The 20,172-nt window shown below is 34.7% G+C and overlaps 1 protein-coding gene across 3 annotated transcripts in view; it reads right to left on the bottom strand.

Annotated features, from left to right (window-relative positions):
• LRCH2 (leucine rich repeats and calponin homology domain containing 2) overlaps window positions 1-20,172 on the bottom strand; it is an 87,338-nt gene that overhangs the window by 62,374 nt on the left and 4,792 nt on the right. The window lies entirely within an intron of this gene.

Here is a 20,172-nt window from a genome sequence, read left to right as displayed (position 1 = left end):
TTCATTTTTCATCACTCTCATGGGTATGATCAAAGTCAGTGACAGCCTCCGTATCAATAACCACTCATCCACCTGAAAACATTTCCCTTCCCTTGGCTTGGAAAGTAACACTTCTGGATCACTTCCTATTCTATCTCTGGCTACTTCTTAGTCTCTTGCTAGATTCTCCTACCCATATTGTGAATGTTGTTGTTCCTAAGGGCCATGCTATAAGGTACTCTTTCCTTCTTAAGATATACACTCTGGTGGGTGATTTCATTCAACCTCAAGGCTAACTTATATTCATATACTGACAAATTTCAATTTAAAGATATGTCTGAACACCTAAGTTCTGATCTTTAGGACTTCCTCTTGATCTCTTTCAGGTACTTCGAATTCTACAAGTGTAAAACCTGAAGATTTTATTCCACACATCTGTTTCTCTTATTTCAAATGATGTCACCAACATCCTCCTGGTGAGTTGCTCATGCCAGAAACATGGCACTCATCCTTGATTCTTTTCTCTCATAAATTATCCCCAGTCCACACAAATGTATTTCCATTCACTGAAGTTTTCACAAAAATAAAATCATGAAATTATTATAACCATTACACCTCTATTAAAGGTTTATTTGTTAAATGAAATTTTGAAAAATATTTAGGCTATCATGTGGCAGGTAAAAAAAATGCCCTAAAGGAATTTTTCAGCCAAAGCACTGTTGACCTTTTGAGCTGCAACACTATTTGTGCTGGGGGGCTATCCTGTGCATTGAAGGATATTTAGCAGCATCCCTGGCATCTACCTACAAGACACCAGTAATACCTTTTAATCTTGGCAGTCAAAAAATATCCCCTCGGGTGAAAACTCCCCTACCCCTGTTGAAAACCACTGCCTAAACAATTACCAAACTAGCTAGCTACCTTATCATAGTATATACTTTGCTTACACTAGTTTATTATACTTATTTGGTTAAAAACATAACGTTATTATTTACCTCTGTCAGAAAGAACATCCACACTGTAGCTTAGCCCACTGTACCTCATTTAGTTTCGGGTCTGCCCTCATAAGAACAACCTCATACCAATGCTCAACTTTCTCTCTCTGAGGGATGTAGTCCTATTTACTTAGCAATATAGTAAATTCTCTACTCAGAAGATTAATATACATATATTAATAAATTTTATATATATTATACACAGACACACATACTCACTTAATGCAAAATTTTATCCTTGGCAAAAGGAAACATTAGTTATGATTATATAATATGAAAATTAATTTGGATTCTTCTTCCTTCCACCATATGATTCTGAATAATTATATAAAAGGATAGTCAGAAGTATGTGAAACCAAAATCTGAACTTGAAATAGAAGTTTCTCAATATCTTAGCTTACCTCCTTTAGACACCCAAGCATCATGCAGTTTTATTAAGGAAGAAAAATTAAGTCATTGTTTTTTTTAATTTTATAATGTTTCTTTCACATTTAGGGTTGTGCCTCTTATTCTTATAACTTCAAAATCCTTAAAAATTACTGCTTACAATTAATCTGAAATTCTAAAACAAAAGTATGCCCAATTTACTATTCTGTATAATACCTAGTATTAAGTATCCATAAATAACACAGGGGTCCTAGAGATGCATGATGGTAGCTTGAATTAAGATAGCAAGATTTGGGATAAGAAAAGTAGACAGAATTTGATTATATTTTGATATTGGTACTTACAGGAATTGAGCAAGTGATTGTCTATATGGGATAAACAAGAGTTAAGAATCCAGGATGGCACCCAGGATTTTGGCTTAGGCACTGAAATTATTTGATAGAAGAGTAGGAGGTGGAACAAGATTTTTGTTGCTGTCATTGCTGTTGGGGGTTTTGTTTATTTTTTGAAGCAGAGGTTAGAATCAAGGGTTCCGTTTTCTATTTGTATAAACTAAGACATCTGAAAGAGATCCAATGGGGAGCTGTGAAATGGTCGGTTAGTCAGATGATTCTGGATATCAGAAGTGAGGTCTAGGATTGATATACAAAATTGAGAGTTGTGGGAATACGGATGGTACTATAAAATCTCAGAAACGGAAGCCATCACCTAACCTCAGAGTAACTGAGTTAGAAAAAGAGTTCAAGAATGCGCCATTAGGAAGGGCAACATTTATAAGCTGGATAGAGAAAAAAACAGCAAGCAGAAAAGACTGAAAATAATGGTCAAGAGAAAACACAAAAGTATTCAAAGAAGTAATAGGGAAAAAAGCCCAAATATCAGTATTAATAATGAGTGATTTTAATAAAATAATTTAAATAGCCCTAGCCAGTGTGGCTCAGTTGGTTGGGCATCATCCAGTGCACAGAAAGGTTGCCAGTTGGATTTCCAGTCAGGGCAGATGCTCAGGTTGTGGGCTCAATCTCCAGTAAGGGGTGTGCAGGAGGCAGCTGATTGATATTTCTCTCTCCCTCTCCCTTTCCCTCTCTCTAAAAATCAATAAAAAATCTTTTAAAAAAATAAAATCATTTAAATATTAAGGTATTATTTTAATAATTTACATATTATTGTGTGATGCTTTATGTTATTTCCCCTCCAAAAAAAAATTAAATTACCAAAAACATATTATGAATTCCCTTAGGGAATTTAATTAAACTTACACTCATAAGCTATTTTCTAGAGTGACTAACATACTTATTTAGTAAATATCACTTAAAATTACAATTATTATTCTAACTTAATTGAGTCAAATAAATAAAGCATAATAAAGTCAAAATTAAAACTCAAGCTATTATAAAACCTCTAATTAAGGAAATTTTGTTCTAGGGCTTTTCAGATTTTGAATCTGTAAAAACATCCTAAGAACTGGGTAAAGAGAATAACAGTGCCAAAAGGAAAATACAACCATGGAAGGAAAGATGGGAAATTATACAAAACACTTTGTATCTTAATTTCTTCAATTATCTCACACTAACAGCATCTCATATTTTCCTTTATTTTTTTTAATAGGGTAAAGCTCGAACACAGGCACCCACTACCACAAATTATGCAGTTGAGTTTCCCACATTTGGGGAAGTTGCAGGGGCCAGCACATCCAGAGTTTAATGGGTAAGCCTCTCCCTGGGAAAACCACCTTCATGATCATGTTACTTACAGGTATCATCATATTTTCCTTTAAAAAATGAAAATTAACATTTACATATAGATATAATGGATAAAATTTAAACTGATTTAATGGTTTTATCTTGTGAGTACAATTAAGCGAGTTTTTATAACATTAAAAAACATTTAATTAACATGTACACTAAAGCAACTAGAATAATTTGACTAATAATGAACATACTATGCTCAAGAAATATATGCAAAATTGGTATTTTATTTAATATGGTTCCATCTAAAGATGGGAAGACAAACTGTTAATTTATTCCTTATGGGGAGATTCATTTCACAACTTTAAAGACTGCCTTCTAAGGGGACAAGTAGAACTTGGAGAATGACCATTATAAAGATGTTTCACCTTTTCCACCAAAAAAAAAAAAAAAAAAAGGAAATGAAAATCTGTTCCTTATCCTCCTGTAGTGAGCTGAATGGCGGCCCCTAAAGATATCAGGTCCTAATTCTTGAAACCTGTGAATGTTGGTTTGTTAGGTAAAATTATTGCAGATGTAATTAAGAATCTTACAATGAGATTATCATGGATCATCCAGATGGGCCCTGAAAACCATTACATGTACCCTTATAAGAGGAAGGCAGAGGGAGATTAGACAGGCACATTGAGGAAAAGGCCATGTGCAGATGAAGGCAGATATCAGAATGATGCAGCTAAGGAATGCCAGCAGTCATCAGAAGCTGGACAAGGCAGGGAATGGAGGGCATACGCCCTTGTTGAAATCTTGATGTTAGCCCCATAAGACTCATTTCAAACTTCCGGTCCCCAGAACTATAAGAAAATAAATTTCTATTGTTTTAAACCACCAAGTTTGTGAGAATTTGTACCAGCAGCCACAGGAAACTAATACACTTCTCAAAAACTGTTTATCAGAATTAATGAGAGAATGTCTGCAAAAATTCTTTAAAATTAAATAGCTGTGTATTTTTCTTAAGCATTATGGGAGTATCTCAGTTCATTAGTATCCTTGGGAATAAGCACCTTTATAAACACTGACCTATTTTTCTTTTCTCTTGGTTTTAATCATAAATCATATCAAACAGTATTGGCAGTAACTCAACAGTAGACAGACTACTGTTTCCTGCCTCTCTTCAAAAGGCTCCTTGTAGAATTGCTGGGAGCCTGTTAGAGAAATTAATAGATCATTTTAAATAATCTGATCTAAATTATGTTCTATAACACTCTTGAGCTTCAGAGGTCAGGGAAGCTTGGGAAGGGAGGAAAGGAGTCAGATGGAATTGAAATCTGTTTGCTGCCTCCTAAGTTGCAGCCACAGGAGCCACAAATGGGTCCACCTGCATTGCAGTGCAATTCCTAGCCCACTGGCTAGCATTTCTGCCAAGGCATAAAAAGTGACTTTCAGAAATTATACTATTATCCCAGCGATTTTCAACCGTTTTCATCCCATGGCACACATAAACGAGTAACTGAAATTCTGCAGCACACCAAAAATGAATTTTTTGTCAATCTTCCAAAAAAAAAAAAAAAAAGCTATAATTCTGATTCACTCACACTGAACAATTATTGTTGTGTGTTATGTTGGCTGTTGTCAACTTTTTATTTGACAATCTAAGAGAAAAGAGGTCAGTGCCCTTGACTAAATAAAAAGAAAGGTATTGCATGTTTTAAAAATTCTTGAGGCACACTGTTTGAAAATCACTGTATTTTACTATACTACTTATACTGATTATAGTTTTATCTTAATCAGTGTACAAAAGGGTGTAGTTTTTGGTCACAAATTGTTAAAACTTAAACTAAGATGCATGAATCTTCTTCAGGGGGTATTTAATAATATAGATTGCTATAGTCTCTCTTATTTTTTTTTTTAAAAAAAAGCGTGGATAACGTTTGAAAATCTGACACTTTTTACCTCTGGAATAACTCCTAATGAAGTGTGTTGTTAGCACACATCCTCGTCATTAACAAAGATATCATCATAGAATTTTCTGCTTAAAAAAGCATGAGTATTAAGTGGAGAAATAATTTGAAATCAGAACTCTAAATTCACATCAACAATAACCTACGTGGAACTGGCACAATTATCACACACATACACTCACACATCCCATGTATACTAGATCAAAATGCTATAGGCTTTGCACAATTATTTCTAATCCTCATAAAAATCTTGTGAGGTAGCTAATATTCCTCATTATGTGTATGAAGCAAAGACAAATTATATGGTATGACCAATCTAAAAAAACTAGTAATAACTGACAGCATTAGCAATTCAAACTCAGATATGACTTCAAAACCCATATTCTATGTGCACTTTTCCACTTCTTCAACACATGATTGTGACTTCCTGTCCCAGACTAAAAATATCCTGTTCAACTGGAACCACAAAGCAGAGTCAGAGAAACTGTAAATCTCCTAACCACATTCATATCCTAGGTTGCTTCTTGCAATAGGAAACAGAACATAAATCTTACTTCAAGTTCCAGTTTTTACTTACAAAAATAATGAACACTATTACAAAGCTCTCAGCTGTTCTTAATTTACCAATTCAGAACTGATTAATCTGAGCCAACACAGCTTTCTTGGCTCCCTGAAGTGGACCCTTATTATTAATTTTTCAGTATTTTCAACCAATTCAGTACACAAAGATTAAAGAAAATTCATTAAACAGCTTCTTTAAAAGAGTAGTAACATCCTATAGGCAAAACCATTGTGCACAGTACCTGTAAAAAAATTTTGAAGGCAAAGAAGAATGAACACTTATCTTTCTCAAACTATTTCAAATATTCAAGAGGAGGTAAGACTTCCAAGTTCTCTTTATAATGCCAGCATTATCATAATTCCAAAACCAGACAAAGACACTACAAAGAATGAAAGTTATAGGCTAATATCCCTGATGAACCTATGACAAAATCCTCAACAAAATATTAGCAAACTGGAACCAGCAATACATTAAAAAGATCATACACCATGATCAAGTGGGATTTATTCCACAGATGCAAGGTTGGTACAATATATGCAAATCAATAAACATGATACATCAGATAAAATGAAGGATAAAAATCACATGATTTCATAGATGGAGAGAAAGCATTTGATAAAATCCAGCACCCATTTATGATAAAAACTCTAAGCAAAGTGGGAATAAAGGGAACATATCTCAACATAATAAAGGCCATATATGACAAACCCACAGCAAACATCATACTCAATGGACAAAAACTAAAAGAGTTACCCTTAAGATCAGGAACAAGACAGGAATGTCCACTGTCACCATTCTTTTTCAACATGGTACTGAAAGTCTTAGCCAAAGCAATCAGACACAAAGAAGAAATAAAAGGCATCCAAATGGGAAAGGAAGAAGTAAAACTGTCATCATTCACAGATAACATGATATTGTACATAGAAAACCCTAAAAACTCCACCAAAAATCTACCAGATCTAATTAACAAATTCAGCAAAGTAGCAGGATACAAAATTAATATTAAGAAATTGGTGGCATTTTTATACATGAATAATGAACTCTCAGAAAGAGATATTAAGAAAACAATCCCATTAACTATTGCAACAACCAAAAAAAGGTACCTTGGAATAAATTTAACCAAGGAAAAAGACCTGTACTTGGAAAAGTACAGGACACTGGAAAAAGAAATTGAGGAAGATACAAATAAGTGGAAGCATATACTGTGTTCATGTATTGGAAGAATTAACATCATTAAAATGTCTATACTACCCAAAGCAATCTATATTCAATGCAATTCCTATTAAAATACCAATGGCATATTTCACAGATCTAGAATAAATATTCCAAAGATTCATATGGAACCCAAAAAAAGCCCAAATAGCCTCAGCAATCTTGAGAAAGAAGAAGTTGGAGGGATCACAATACCTGGTATCAAACTATACTAAAGGCCATTGTAATTAAAACAGCCCGGTAATGGCATAAGAATAGGCATATAGATCAATGGAACAGATCAGAGAGCCCAGAAATAAACCCATGCCTTTATGGTCAATTAATATTTGACAAAGCAAGCATGAGCATACAATGGAGTAAAGACAGTCTCTTGAATAAATGGTGTTGGAAAAATTGGACAGGTACATGCAAAAAATGAAACTAGACTTCCAACTTACACCATACACAAGAATAACCTCAGAATGGATAAAAGACTTGAATGTAAGTCGCAAAACCATAAAAACCATAGAAGAAAATATAGGCAGTGAAGTCACAGACATCTCTTGTAGCAATATTTTGGCCGATATATCACCTCAGGCAAGGGAAACAAAGAAAAGAATAAGCAAATGGGACTACATCAAGCTAAAAATCTCTTGCACAGCAATAGAAAACATCAACAAAATATAAAGGCAACAAATTGAATAGGAGAACATATTCACCAATGATACATCTGATAAAGGGTTAATTTTCAAAATATAGAAAGAACTTACACAACTCAACACCAAGAAGACAACCCAATTTAAAAATGGGCAAAAGACCTGAATAGACACTTCTCCAAAGAGGACATACAGGTGGCCAAGGGACATATCAAAAACTGCTCAACATGACTATCATTAGAGAGATGCAAATTAAAACCACAATGAGATACCACCTCACACCTGTCAGAATGGCCGTCATCAATAAATCAACAAATGGCAAGTGCTGGCAAGGATGCAGAGAAAAGGGAACCCTCATGCACTGTTGGTGGGAATGCAGACTAGTACAGCCACTGTAGAAAACAATATGGAGTTTCCTCAAAAAATTAAAAATGGAACTTACTTTTCACTCAGTGATTCCACTTCTGGAATATATCCTAAGAAACCCAAAACACTAATTCAAAAGAATATATGCACTCCTTTGTTCATCACAGCATTATTTACAATAGCCAAGTTCTGATGTGCCCATCAGTAGATAAGTGGATTAAAAAAAAAAAAAAAAGGCTGTGGTACATTTACACAGTGGACTACTACTTGGCCATAAAAGAAAAAAAGAAATCTTTCCTTTTGTGACAACATGGATGGACCTGGAGATTATTATGCTAAGTGAAATAAGCCAGTCAGAGAAAGACAAATACCATATGATCTTACTTATATGTGGAATCTAATGAACAAAATAAACTGATGAACAAAATAAAAACAGAGGCATGGATACATGGAACAGACTGACAGCTGTCAGAGGGGAAGGGATTGGGAGTGCCAGATGAAAGAAGGTGAAGAGATTATGCACATATATAAAACACAAAGACACAGACAACAGGGTGGTGCCAGCCAGAGGAAAAGGGTGGTGGTAGTGTAGGTGGAGGTGGGCAAAGGAGGGGGAAAAGTGGGACAGAAAGAGACTTTGCTTGGGACGATAAGTGCACAATGCAGTATGCAGATGATGTTTTATTGAATTGTACACTTAAAACCCGTATGGTTTTGTGAACCAATGCTACGCCAATAAATTTCATTTAAAAAAAAAAAAAAAGGAACTCTGAAGGATCTAAGACTTTACCCTATTTGCATGCCAACAAGTTAGTCTAACACAGTTGTATAGATGCTGGCAGATGGCATGAGACTCCAAAGGACCTTATTGCAGCACAGCAAGTGGCATGAGCAACATTGTTTGTATCAGTTCCCCTTGCCCCCCAACTCTCACAGGGGCAACACAGATTAGTACCAAGGATACCTACACATGCAGCACATCAAATTATAGGACAGGAACTCTGAGCTGAGGGAACCCAAATATTTTATAATAGGCAGTAAGCATTCCTGCACTTTGTTGGAAGGGAGGCATTATCTTTATTTTATTGGACAGTAAGCATGATTTTCCTTTGCTCTGGAGAGAGAAACTATCTCATTCTTCCAAAAGACAGTCCTGAACAAAGGTTAGTTAGTAACTCACTCACAAGATATGCAGAAACATAAGAACCATGAAAAATTATTTCCCAATAATACCATTCCTTATTGAGCAGAGATTAGAAGTTGCAGCCTCAGAGAATATATAAGGTAAAGTAATTAAATATCTTAAGTATCAAATTCTCTGTGGTCCTACACTTAAGAGTCTGAGATAGAGGAAGGCAAATCCCGATCCTCACCTTCCAAGCCTTATCACCCTTATTTCCCATGCAGCATCCTGGCTTGACTCATACTCTACGTAATTCATTCAAACAAAATTCCATTAAGCCCTATGAATTAGGTACTAGGTGTTAAGACAGGCAAAAAGCCCAGACACCAACCCTAAGCAGTCCCAATCACAGTTCCATTCTAACACCAAAAACTGTTTAGGTAATATCACATCAGTGAAAGGAATTATGCAAAAGGAATCACCCCCCACTTAGTTCTACTGAAATTGTACTTTTTACAAAGCTGTTGTGGTGGTACCAGTACTGCATCATTTTGGGGTATATCTCAGTGTTTACATAACTTACGGACTGAAAAAGAATAGGTAACTGTTACTTAGCAGATTAGCACTAAATTGGATCTGAGCTGTATTCAGATTCTACTATTACCTATAAAACACTGTCAAAATCACTTAATTACTATTTCTCACTATCTCAGAACTATTGAAAATCAGTAAATATTCTGTAACAATCTAAAATCCCTAGAGGAAGCAACAGAAATGAGAGGGAAAATATCAATTTGTAAATAATGATATATAATGTTCATAAAGATACAAAACAAAGTGATGAAAACTATTATATTCAGTTCCCATGACATGGAAAATATATACCAGAATTATATGTCTTTAGGAAAGTGTATAAAATCAACCAACTAAGTTATTTCCTAACATGAAGATAAAAAAATTTTTTCTGTGCTCTTCAGTAACTGATATTACTCAAATGTGAGCTAAAGTCTGATTAATATGGTCTTAAATATTAATGCTTCCTTATCTGTTTTTTCATCAAAAGAAATGTCAGGACTAGAAACAAAAGCAACAACGAAACAGGAGGCACCGCAGCTGTCTGTCATGCAAGAATGGAGAGTGTCTTTGAAGTATTGGAGACTCTGATGTTGGAGCCTGATGGGAAATGACAACCCCATGGCTCTGGCATGTGCTTTCAACAGATGCTCCCTGCAAAAACAGGTGATTTCTTGATACAGTATTCCCGACAAGGGTGTTGTCCTGTCATTCAGGACAAGATAATGAAAAGTCGGTCTATAACACTGACGCCTTGCTGAATGAGTAAGACGTACAGGTCACAGAATTTCTAAGCTACCCCATAATGAGCTTAAAATATTAACCATAAGTACAGTGGAGAGGAAAAAAAAGTGTAGACATTAGAAAAATGAAGAAAAAAGGTTAAAGCAAACAATTATGAGAAACAATAATAAGCAGACCTCATTGACCTGCAGCAACCAATCATAGAAGGCTTCACTTGAGCACAGGCACTTTGAGAAGCCAGGGTGCAAACAAAAACAGATGCTGCAAAGAGAAACCACAGCTGCTAACCAGAGGGCAGATTACTTGCATGCTCAGTGAGAAAAGGACTGTGAGTCATACAACTATTAAGCGACGTGGAAGGACAAGACTTTATTTGAATAAAAGGAAGAGGGCAGCTCTACACACAGTTATCTGTAGGAAATTCTACAATGTGTTTCAGTTTCACCAAGAAACATTGACTAATGAACAGGGTAATGACATTCAAACATCAAAGTGATGCTTAATGCTTATAAAATTTATTATTATACTGTCAATTTGGCATTTCGAATCAATGCAGTATTATTTATTAAATGGTTCTTGAAAAACTTATTTTCAAAAGACAAATGTATAACCTCATCACATAACTTTTACTAAAATAATTCCAGATGGGAGGAAAAGATAAACTTGAAAATGAACCATAAAAAAACTAGAAAAATATTTTAGTGAATAGTCATTTATTATTATAATAGGGAAAGACTTTCCAAGCATCAAATAAAGGAATAATTCACAAATGAAAAGATTTCTAGATTTAGCTCCATTAAAAAGAAAGGAAAACTTCAGTCTATCAAAAGCAAAATGTTATCAACAACTCATAGATAAAACCTGAGCCAAGGACATAAACAGATTAAAAGTGAAAATTATCAAAGACACATGAAAATGTTCAATCTCACTGCTAAGCAAAAGAAACATAATGAATAAGGTACCATAATTCACCCAACAGCTTTAAAGGTTTTTAACAATATTACTCTGTGTTGGCAACGCTCCTTTGAACTGAATACTTCCATACATCACTGGTGGGGATTCAAAACAAGGTAACCTGTCTTAAAAGCAATTTTGGCAGTATGAATCAAGATCCTTTAAAAAAAATGTTCATACCCACTGATCCAAGAATTAAGTCGCTAGCAGTTTTAAACCAAATAACTGTGCATAAAAATTATGTACATTTTAGGATTATTTAAAATAATAGAAAATTAGAAACAACTTAAATGTCCAACAATAGGTAAAGGCTAAATAATGTATGGTATATCCTTAAAATTGAATATCTTGCAGCCTTTAAAAATGACATTATAGACTTAATTCCTTAATATGTATATAAGAATACTCACAGGGTAATAACTGGAACATTTAAAATATAAAATGATACACTTGAAACCTGCATGGTTTCATTGACCAATGTCACCTCAATAAATTCAACAAAATAAAACATAAAACTATATAAATAGTATGAATCAACTGTTTCCTTTAAAAACGTACATTTTATACACTCCTACGTATACATATAAAGACCTACAGGTATGTACAAGGTGATGAGTGTGGGGGTATGAAGAAAATATACCAAAGTGTTAATATTTATTCAAGGTTGGTGGAATGACAAGTGATTTGTGCTTTCTTTTCTATGCTTTTATTCTCCAAATTTTCTACAATAAGCAGGCATTGTTTCTGTTATAAGAAAAACACAATTAATGTTATACAATTACAAGCTAATAATAAGTTGGTATTATATATAATCATTATGGCGCACAACTTGTTCTGCTACCAAACTTCTATCACTATGTTGAGTCATGTTATGCTGCCATACTACTATGTCATAATTTTTAGAATGGACATTACTATGAAAATACACAATCTATAATGTCAAAATCATGCTTTAATGTAAATTATTTTTTAAATCAAAAACCCAAAAACTATAAAATCTGTATTGTTACAATTAATCTGATTAATGAAGTAAGCAATGGCTAGACATGTCATCTTGACTATCTCCAAGACATCTCAATTGACACATGACATTAAGCTGACATTAATGTTCTTTCTGCCTAGGTCAAGGTCAACTAGTCACTGAAAATCAAATGGGTCTGCTTATACAGTATACTTTTTATTGCCTTAATTAAGACACCTAAGTACTTTTCTACTACATGAGAAAGGGAAGTCTAATATAATATGAGAGCACTATGCATCAAACTGACTCCCCAGGATAACTCTAGGAGACTTTGGATTCCAAAACAAAAGTACTGTAGTCCTTGAAAGAGTAAAAAACCCCACACAATACAAAACAAAACAAAAAAACAAGTGCAAGCTACCAATGCTAAATAAAACTCAATGCTTCATTTTTTATGTGTCCAGATTAAGACAGATTTTACAGCCAATCTACTACACGGTGCTCCTTAAGAAAAATACTGTCTTTAGAGAGCATGGATCATCCTTACTTGAGCTATTCAACAGCAAAGCACAAATACTGGATGCCGAAATTAAAAGCAAGTCAAAGTAAACTGACTAATTACAAAGTAATGACAAATTCCACCAACCATGCCAAAGAAAAACCCATTAGTTTATGTTAAGTGATCAAGGGGCCCCTAAACAGCAGCACACTGGCAGCTATTAGTAAGACCAAATGGGTTTAGTTTATTACTAACACAAACAGAGAAAGCATGATCAGTATGGTGTCAGTCCCCTATGTCCCCAGTCCCACAAAACAAAGCTGGAGAGAGGGACCAAGTGACAGACAACACGCACAGTGGGCTGCTCTGTTACTGAGGAGTCAACTCTAGATTGCAACTTTGCAATTTTATACTTACAGCTGGAACAGAGAATGTCCCATTCCTTGCCAGAATGAGGGAAGGAGACAAATTACCTTGGGGCAGCCTCCCGCAGATAGGAAAGTGATTAAGAAATGGCCTTATGTCATCTATTTATCTTGCCATGTACCACAGAGTATCACAGACTCTTCCCCCAAGATTTGAGTCAGGCTATGGCTGAGCCCTGCCGATGTGGACTTCGTGGAGATGTGCAATATCACCAAGGTACCATGGCAGAGCTATTCCACTAGTTTATGTTACACACATAAAACAAGAAGTCAGTATATAAAATTGTCATGCTCTTTCCCATAATTTTAAGTTTAGAAATTTGACAAGCACTTACTATCAACTGTTGCAGAGAGGCACAGCATTGAACCAAACACTACAGGGAACTTTGCTATAGAATGCATTATCTACTCTCAAGTTTAAATTACTCTTTGGGAAAGGAATGTAAGCTTTTTTAGTGTTTATTTTTTTCCAGAAAAGTTATTAAATTGATGGTGAATGCTAGAATAGAGGAAATACATTCATTGCAACTGCACCTGGCTGTATGCTCATATTAAATAGTAACTTGAACATCTAACAATAGAAGAATGGTTAAATTAAATACGGCACATCCATACAACCGACTATTAGGCAGTCTCAAAAAATCATTATATAAAATATTTTTCTTAAGTGGAACAGTAGCATAAGGAAAATGCTGAAAGAACAACTTGGAAAGAGAATATATAATAGACTATAATGGAAAGACCTTTTTTTAAAAAATATATCTTTATTGATCTCAGAGAGAGGAAGGGAGAGGGAGAGAGAGAGAAACATCAATGATGAGAGATTTGTCATTGATCAGCTGCTTCTTGCACGCTCCCTACTGGGGATCGAGCCCACAACCCAGGCATGTGCCCTGATCGGGAATTGAACCCCGATCGCCTGGATCCTAGGTTGATGCTCAACCGCCGAGCCTGGCCTGGCAAGGCAATAGAAAGACTTTTAAGGCAACAACATTCCATAGATAAATGTTGAGAAAATTCAGTCATGGGGGGATGAAGCTTTTTACAAAACAAGAAGCGGTGAACATATAGAACAGTTGTTTATGAGGGCCTTTAAGCTCTGATCCTACTGAAGATGATAAACTGCAACTTGAAGGCAGCAGATTCATGACCTTAGCTTTGCAGAGGGCAAATGGAAGATAAAACTAGACCAAGACATGCGAAAACACAATTTTAAACAATTTACAGCTATATTACTAGGAAAACTGCTAAACCTAAGAACAAAATGTGCATTTATCTCCCATTTTTTCCTAAACTTCATCTACAAATATGATTTTTAAAGATAGAATTTATTTAAAACAACATATTAATCCTCAAAGCATTTATAATTTTGTATTTTCAAAACCAAACATGTTATTTAATGTCATAAACATTTCTTAAAATCAATTTTATTACCCTAAATATTTAAAAGCAACCAACTATTCTAAAATAAAAACATATCCAAGAATGTAATATGACAATAAAAGACATAGCTAATTTGCAACAGTTAGTTTAATAATCATCTCTCCTTATGAAACAATAATAAGCTGTTATTTTTTTCTTTTTGTTTCTAATAGTTTTCCCATTTTTAAGATAATATAACAAAGCAGTAAAAACAAAAGTCAGGGAGACAATGAAGAGTCCAATTTGACTGGAGAAGAGGGTACATATATAAGAAGTAGTGGAAAACACAGAGGAAAAGGAAAGAGACAAATTGTGGACAGACCTGAAAAGGCACCCAGGCTTAACTGAACAAATCCGTTCAACACCTACTATGCACCATACACTATACTAAGTGTGCTGGAGTGACAACAAAGTAACTACATTCAAAGAACTTCAAAATAAATAAGAAATGTAAATAAATGTCACATTTCTTTGATTTTACAATGCACATTTTCTTCTGTTAACATTTCTGAAATCCATGTATGTGCTTATTGTGGGGTAGTGCTTATTTTTTTCCAGAAAAGTTACTAAATTGATGATGAATGCTATAACAGAGGAAATACATTCATTGCAGCAAAGGATCACAGCTGCTATAATAGAGGTATAGAGTAATCACTATATGTGGAAGATGAGAGGAAAGGGGAAAAATAAAGAAAAGACTGATGTGGGATATAAAAGATTAATAGGCGTTCACAAGGTAGAAAACAGAGAGAAGGACATTAACAATGGAGCGAGGATGGGGGGTAGAATGGAGACATGGAATAGCAAGGGTACTTTCAAGGAACACCATGTAGTTTAGTAGGCTGGAATGTAGAGTTTGGGGCAGTATGCAACTAAACTGAAGAACAAGTAGGCCAGGAATGCAAGATGGTTATAATATCTAAAAACCAACTGATGTAATTATACCATATTAATGAAATAAAGGACAAAATCCATATGTTATCTCAATAGACACAGGAAAAGCATTGAGAAAATCCAATACCCTTTTTGATAAAAAAAAATAAAAATAAAAAACATTACAAAAAATGAGGAATAAAAGGGAACTTCTTCAACTTGATAAAAGGCATCTATGAAAAAACCAAAGTTAACATCATATTTAGTGATGAAAGGCTAAATACAATCTTACCATTTGTGACAGCATGGATGGACCTAGAGGGTATTATGCTAAGTGAAATAAGTCAGTCAGATAAAGACAAAGAACATATGATTTCATTGATATGTGGAATCTAAAGAACAAAACAAACAAACAAACAAAACTGAAACAGATTGATGGTTGCCAGATGGGAGGTGGTTGGGGGACTGGGTAAAAAAGGTGAAGAAATTAAAAAGTACAAATTGGTAGTTACAAAATGGTCATGGAGACATAAAATACAGCATAGGGGATATAGTCAGTAATATTGTAATAACTATGTATGTTGTTGAGTGGGTACTGGAAATAATGGGGGGACCATTTTGTAAAGCGTATGATTGTTTAACCACTATGCAGTTCACCTGAAACTAATACAAAATAATATTGAATGTAAACTGTAATTGGAAAATAAAATAAAAATTACCAGTTATATAAAGCATAGTGTATGTATTAGCTTGTTTTTACATTTTTAATTAAAATATATCTGTATTGATTTCAGAGAGAGGGAGGAAGAGGGAGATAGAGACAGAAACATCAATGATGGGAGAGTCACTGATCGGCTGCCTCCTACACGTCCTCTACTAGGGATCAAGCCCGCAAAACCTGGGCATCTGCCTTGACCAGGAATCGAACCGTGATCTCCTGGATCATAGGTCAATGCTCAACCACTGAGCCATGCCTGGCAGGGCTGTTTTCACATTTTTAAATGTTCAAAACAAGGAATAAGCAACATATTGTTAAGGAGCTGGCTTACTGACTCCAGATTTGCACATTAGAAAGAGTACTGTGGCCACAATGTGAAGGACAACTGGATTTGAAGCATAAATGATGCAGAGAGATTATGCAGGATAACTGTTGATGAGTCCAGTTAAAGGTGAGGAAAGAAAGACCTGAACAACAATGGCAGTGAGAACAGTCAGGAAGGAAACAGATCTGAAAGCTATTCAAAGAGCTATGACCAACAGGCCTTAGTTCCTAACTAGATATAGAGAGTAAGAGAGGGGAAGGGTTCAGAATCATTCCCAAGTTTCTGGTTTGGATGACCAGGGGGTCTGGGCTCAATAACAAGAGTTGTTTTGCTTTATTGATATTTTGAGTTTGAAGACACTCTGGGATGTCAATTATCATTTAGTTTGCTCCCTTTATAAATAACTATAAAATCTGATCCTCCAAGGCCCATCCTCGGTCTCCTTTACAAATCCCTCTCTGATGTTCTACCAATACAATAAGATGTCATCTCTCCCTCTTTGAACTTGCACGGCACTTTGTTTTCGCTTATGACACTTATCTTACTCTGGCACTGCATTTCTCAATCTTGGTATTATTGATATTTTGGACAAGGTAAGTCTTTGTGGTACGGGGCAGTCCTGTTCACTATAGGAGGCTTAGCAGCATTCCTGGCCTCTACCCACTAGATGTCAGTAGCAACCTCAAGTTGTGACAATCAAAAGTGTCTCCAGATTTTACCAAATATCATCCCCTGGAGGCAAGTCTTCCCCTGGTCATGAACCATCAATTTAGCCTATATAATAGATATGTTTTATACCACTATGAAATCATAAGTTCCTTAAAGGCAGCAACTTTACAACCTTGTCCATATATATAAAAGATACGATAAACCCATTCTTACAAACTCATTAAAGTAGTTTAAGGAGACAATTATCTATGTTCAATTTACCATTTTTAGTTTATAAATATCTTTAAAAGTAATTGATTTCCCATTGACCCAGACATCCCCAGCCAATTAGCTCAAAGTATTAAAGATTTACATACTGTAATTACTTTTTTAAGAGGGGAAAAATTCTACGCTGCACATTTTAGAATCTCTTAGGGGCATAATCATTTTATGAAGCCATTTTTTAAGTGAAATCCAAATTCACAAATGTTCCAGAATTGGTTGATCTCCACAGAGTTCAAATAAAAGTTTATGCCACAGTTACTTTATTTCTGTCTCTTGTCACCTTGAATCCCAAATATTATACATAAAATTCTACTGAAAGAGACTGAAGTAATTTATTTAAAGATAAAGTGACAACAATCTCTGTCACAGATTATAGGAGCACACAGAATCAACAATTTCCGCAAACAGGAAAGGACTTACTTCCCTATTTAGAAAAAACAACTTTTCTTTTAAAAATACATTAGAAAATATCCATTTTTAAGTTATCCATTATAGTCCATTGACTGGTATTCTCTAGGTGGAATGCTATCAATTTACATTTTATTTTAAACAGGGAAATATAAAGATTAAAAGTTAAACCTTTAGCAGACTGAGTACACTAGTTTAAGGTAAGACTAAACACAACTTAAATTATTGTTATAAAACTGACTTGTACAGTTTCCTTTAATTATATTAAATAGTTTCCTGGAGTATAAGGTATTTTTATCTACAAAAGGGAAGCAGACAAAACTTTCTGAAACTTTTCAAGAACTGATTAAGATTATCACAATGCTTCAAGAAGTATCCAAATATACCCAAAGTGTAGAGAAAACTAAAAGATTTCCCTTTCTAGGTCATGATGATAAACGGCCTCAGTAGAATGAGCGTGGGCATCACACAGTTTAAGCATCCCTAACAGTGGGCTACTGGGATGGGCTTGGAGAATGCTATGCCTTTTGGCAAAATTTCACTGTGTCTTGAAACTTAAACAAATATTACCTTCCAGAAATGCAGTATGCTTGTAAGTTCACAATTACTTGTATTTGTGAAAAGTGTCCCCAGCATCATCTCTTACATTGCCAATAAGGTTCTGGATTTTGCCCACCTTTATGCTTCTGATAACAAATATGCAAATACTTGTTCATATTACAAATAATCCAAATCAAAATTTTAAATTTTAAACTTTAAGAAAAGTGTCCCTATAATCCCAGTTCTGAAGTATCCCAACCAACCACTTAGGTTCTTTTGCCTATAATACAGTAAATATAATTTTTTTTCAGAAAACATGATAAGCTCATATATTCCCAAAGCAACTAATTTAGCTGCTTACCACACAGTCCTAATTCTAAATTGTGACTTGTTCTCCAAACGGATTCCTTAAAGCATTTTGCTTTACTGCGGACCTTTCTTATGCTCATCAAGCTTGTTTTCCCTGGTGACATTGCCTCACTTCTTTAAGATTAAAACTTAAGGCATTAGTATCCCCAGACATTTCCCTTCACCTTCAAGTTAGCAAAAGTCAGGTTACTCCTCTCTTCCATGGCTAACAGTTCCCCATCCTGTCCTTTCTTCCCTTGTCTTCAAATGAAGGTCCTCCCTCCTCCTCTTGCATTCTAACACTGAACTCCCCACCAGTTCCCACCTCTGAGCCTCTAAGTGTGTTTGAAAAAACACAGAGCAAACCTTAGTTAACATCTTCCCGCAACACACAAGGTCATTCTCAACTCTGTATCCATGCGACTTCTCTCCTGAAATTCTGCAACTGTCCCTTCTGCCTAATCAAAACTTGATCCCATAATGATTGTTTACTCAAGAGTCAGGAAATACCTAACTTTACAGGAAGCTTTCTCAAACTAATTTAACCCCCAATAAAATTAAGCTTTATGCCAGAGTTCCATGTTACTTACTGTATATTTTATAGAAGTGTACAATCTTAAATATTGTTATATAATTCTTTGCTAATTGTTACACATATAACTTAACACATTCAACTATTTTATAAACCCAAGGACAAAAAACATGTCTTTCTTTTCTATTGGCCATAATCATGTTTCCAAAGTTGGAGTTCAATAAATGCTTGCTTAATGAATCTATTTTAAAATCATCAGAAAGAGACATGAAGACAAGTTATGCAAATACCACACACAAAACAAAACATACTGCACACAAAACTATATAACCTATCAAGTTACACAAGCATTTATTTTTTCAGAATAAATAACCTATTTATGAGCATAGTGTTTATTTTAATAATAGTTTTGTTTTAAGGAGAGAATGTGTTACAATGGAAATAACACCTTGAATAGTGAGTGCTAGCTAGAGTTGGAAAACCTGGCCTCTGACCCACACTCTGTCATACACTAGCCATTTAAGTTTGGGCAAATCACTTAACCTCTCTCAACAAGAAGGAGTAATTACTATGTACTCTGCCAAGCTCACAGGGTTATTATTAGACTGCAATCGGATAATATATACGAAAGTGCTTCAAAATTTATAAAGAGCCATATAACTGGTATTATTTTAATGAAAGACGTACCCTCCAATTTAAGATAACATTTTATTTTAAAATGTTAACTTGCAAAAGAAAGAAATAAAAAGGCAACTATTTATGCTATAGAAGTCATCACTGAATAAAATAAATCACTACAAGGTCCGGCAATTCAAATTCAATCTAGAGCAATTAAAATGTAAGTCAACTGTCAAAATGTGCTTCACATTCAATTTTTCAAGAAGATATTTATTACAGAAAACAAGGCAGACATTTGAATCAGGCCACAAAATCACAATTACAACCTCATTCCACTGAATACACTGAGAGGGCCTTCACCTATGTAACAAAATCAGATGTTGCAACAATAAAA

This window comes from Miniopterus schreibersii, assembly GCF_964146895.1.
Source record: "Miniopterus schreibersii genome assembly, chromosome: X".
Taxonomy (NCBI): domain Eukaryota; kingdom Metazoa; phylum Chordata; class Mammalia; order Chiroptera; family Miniopteridae; genus Miniopterus; species Miniopterus schreibersii.
This window is presented reverse-complemented; position numbering and strand designations above follow the sequence as displayed.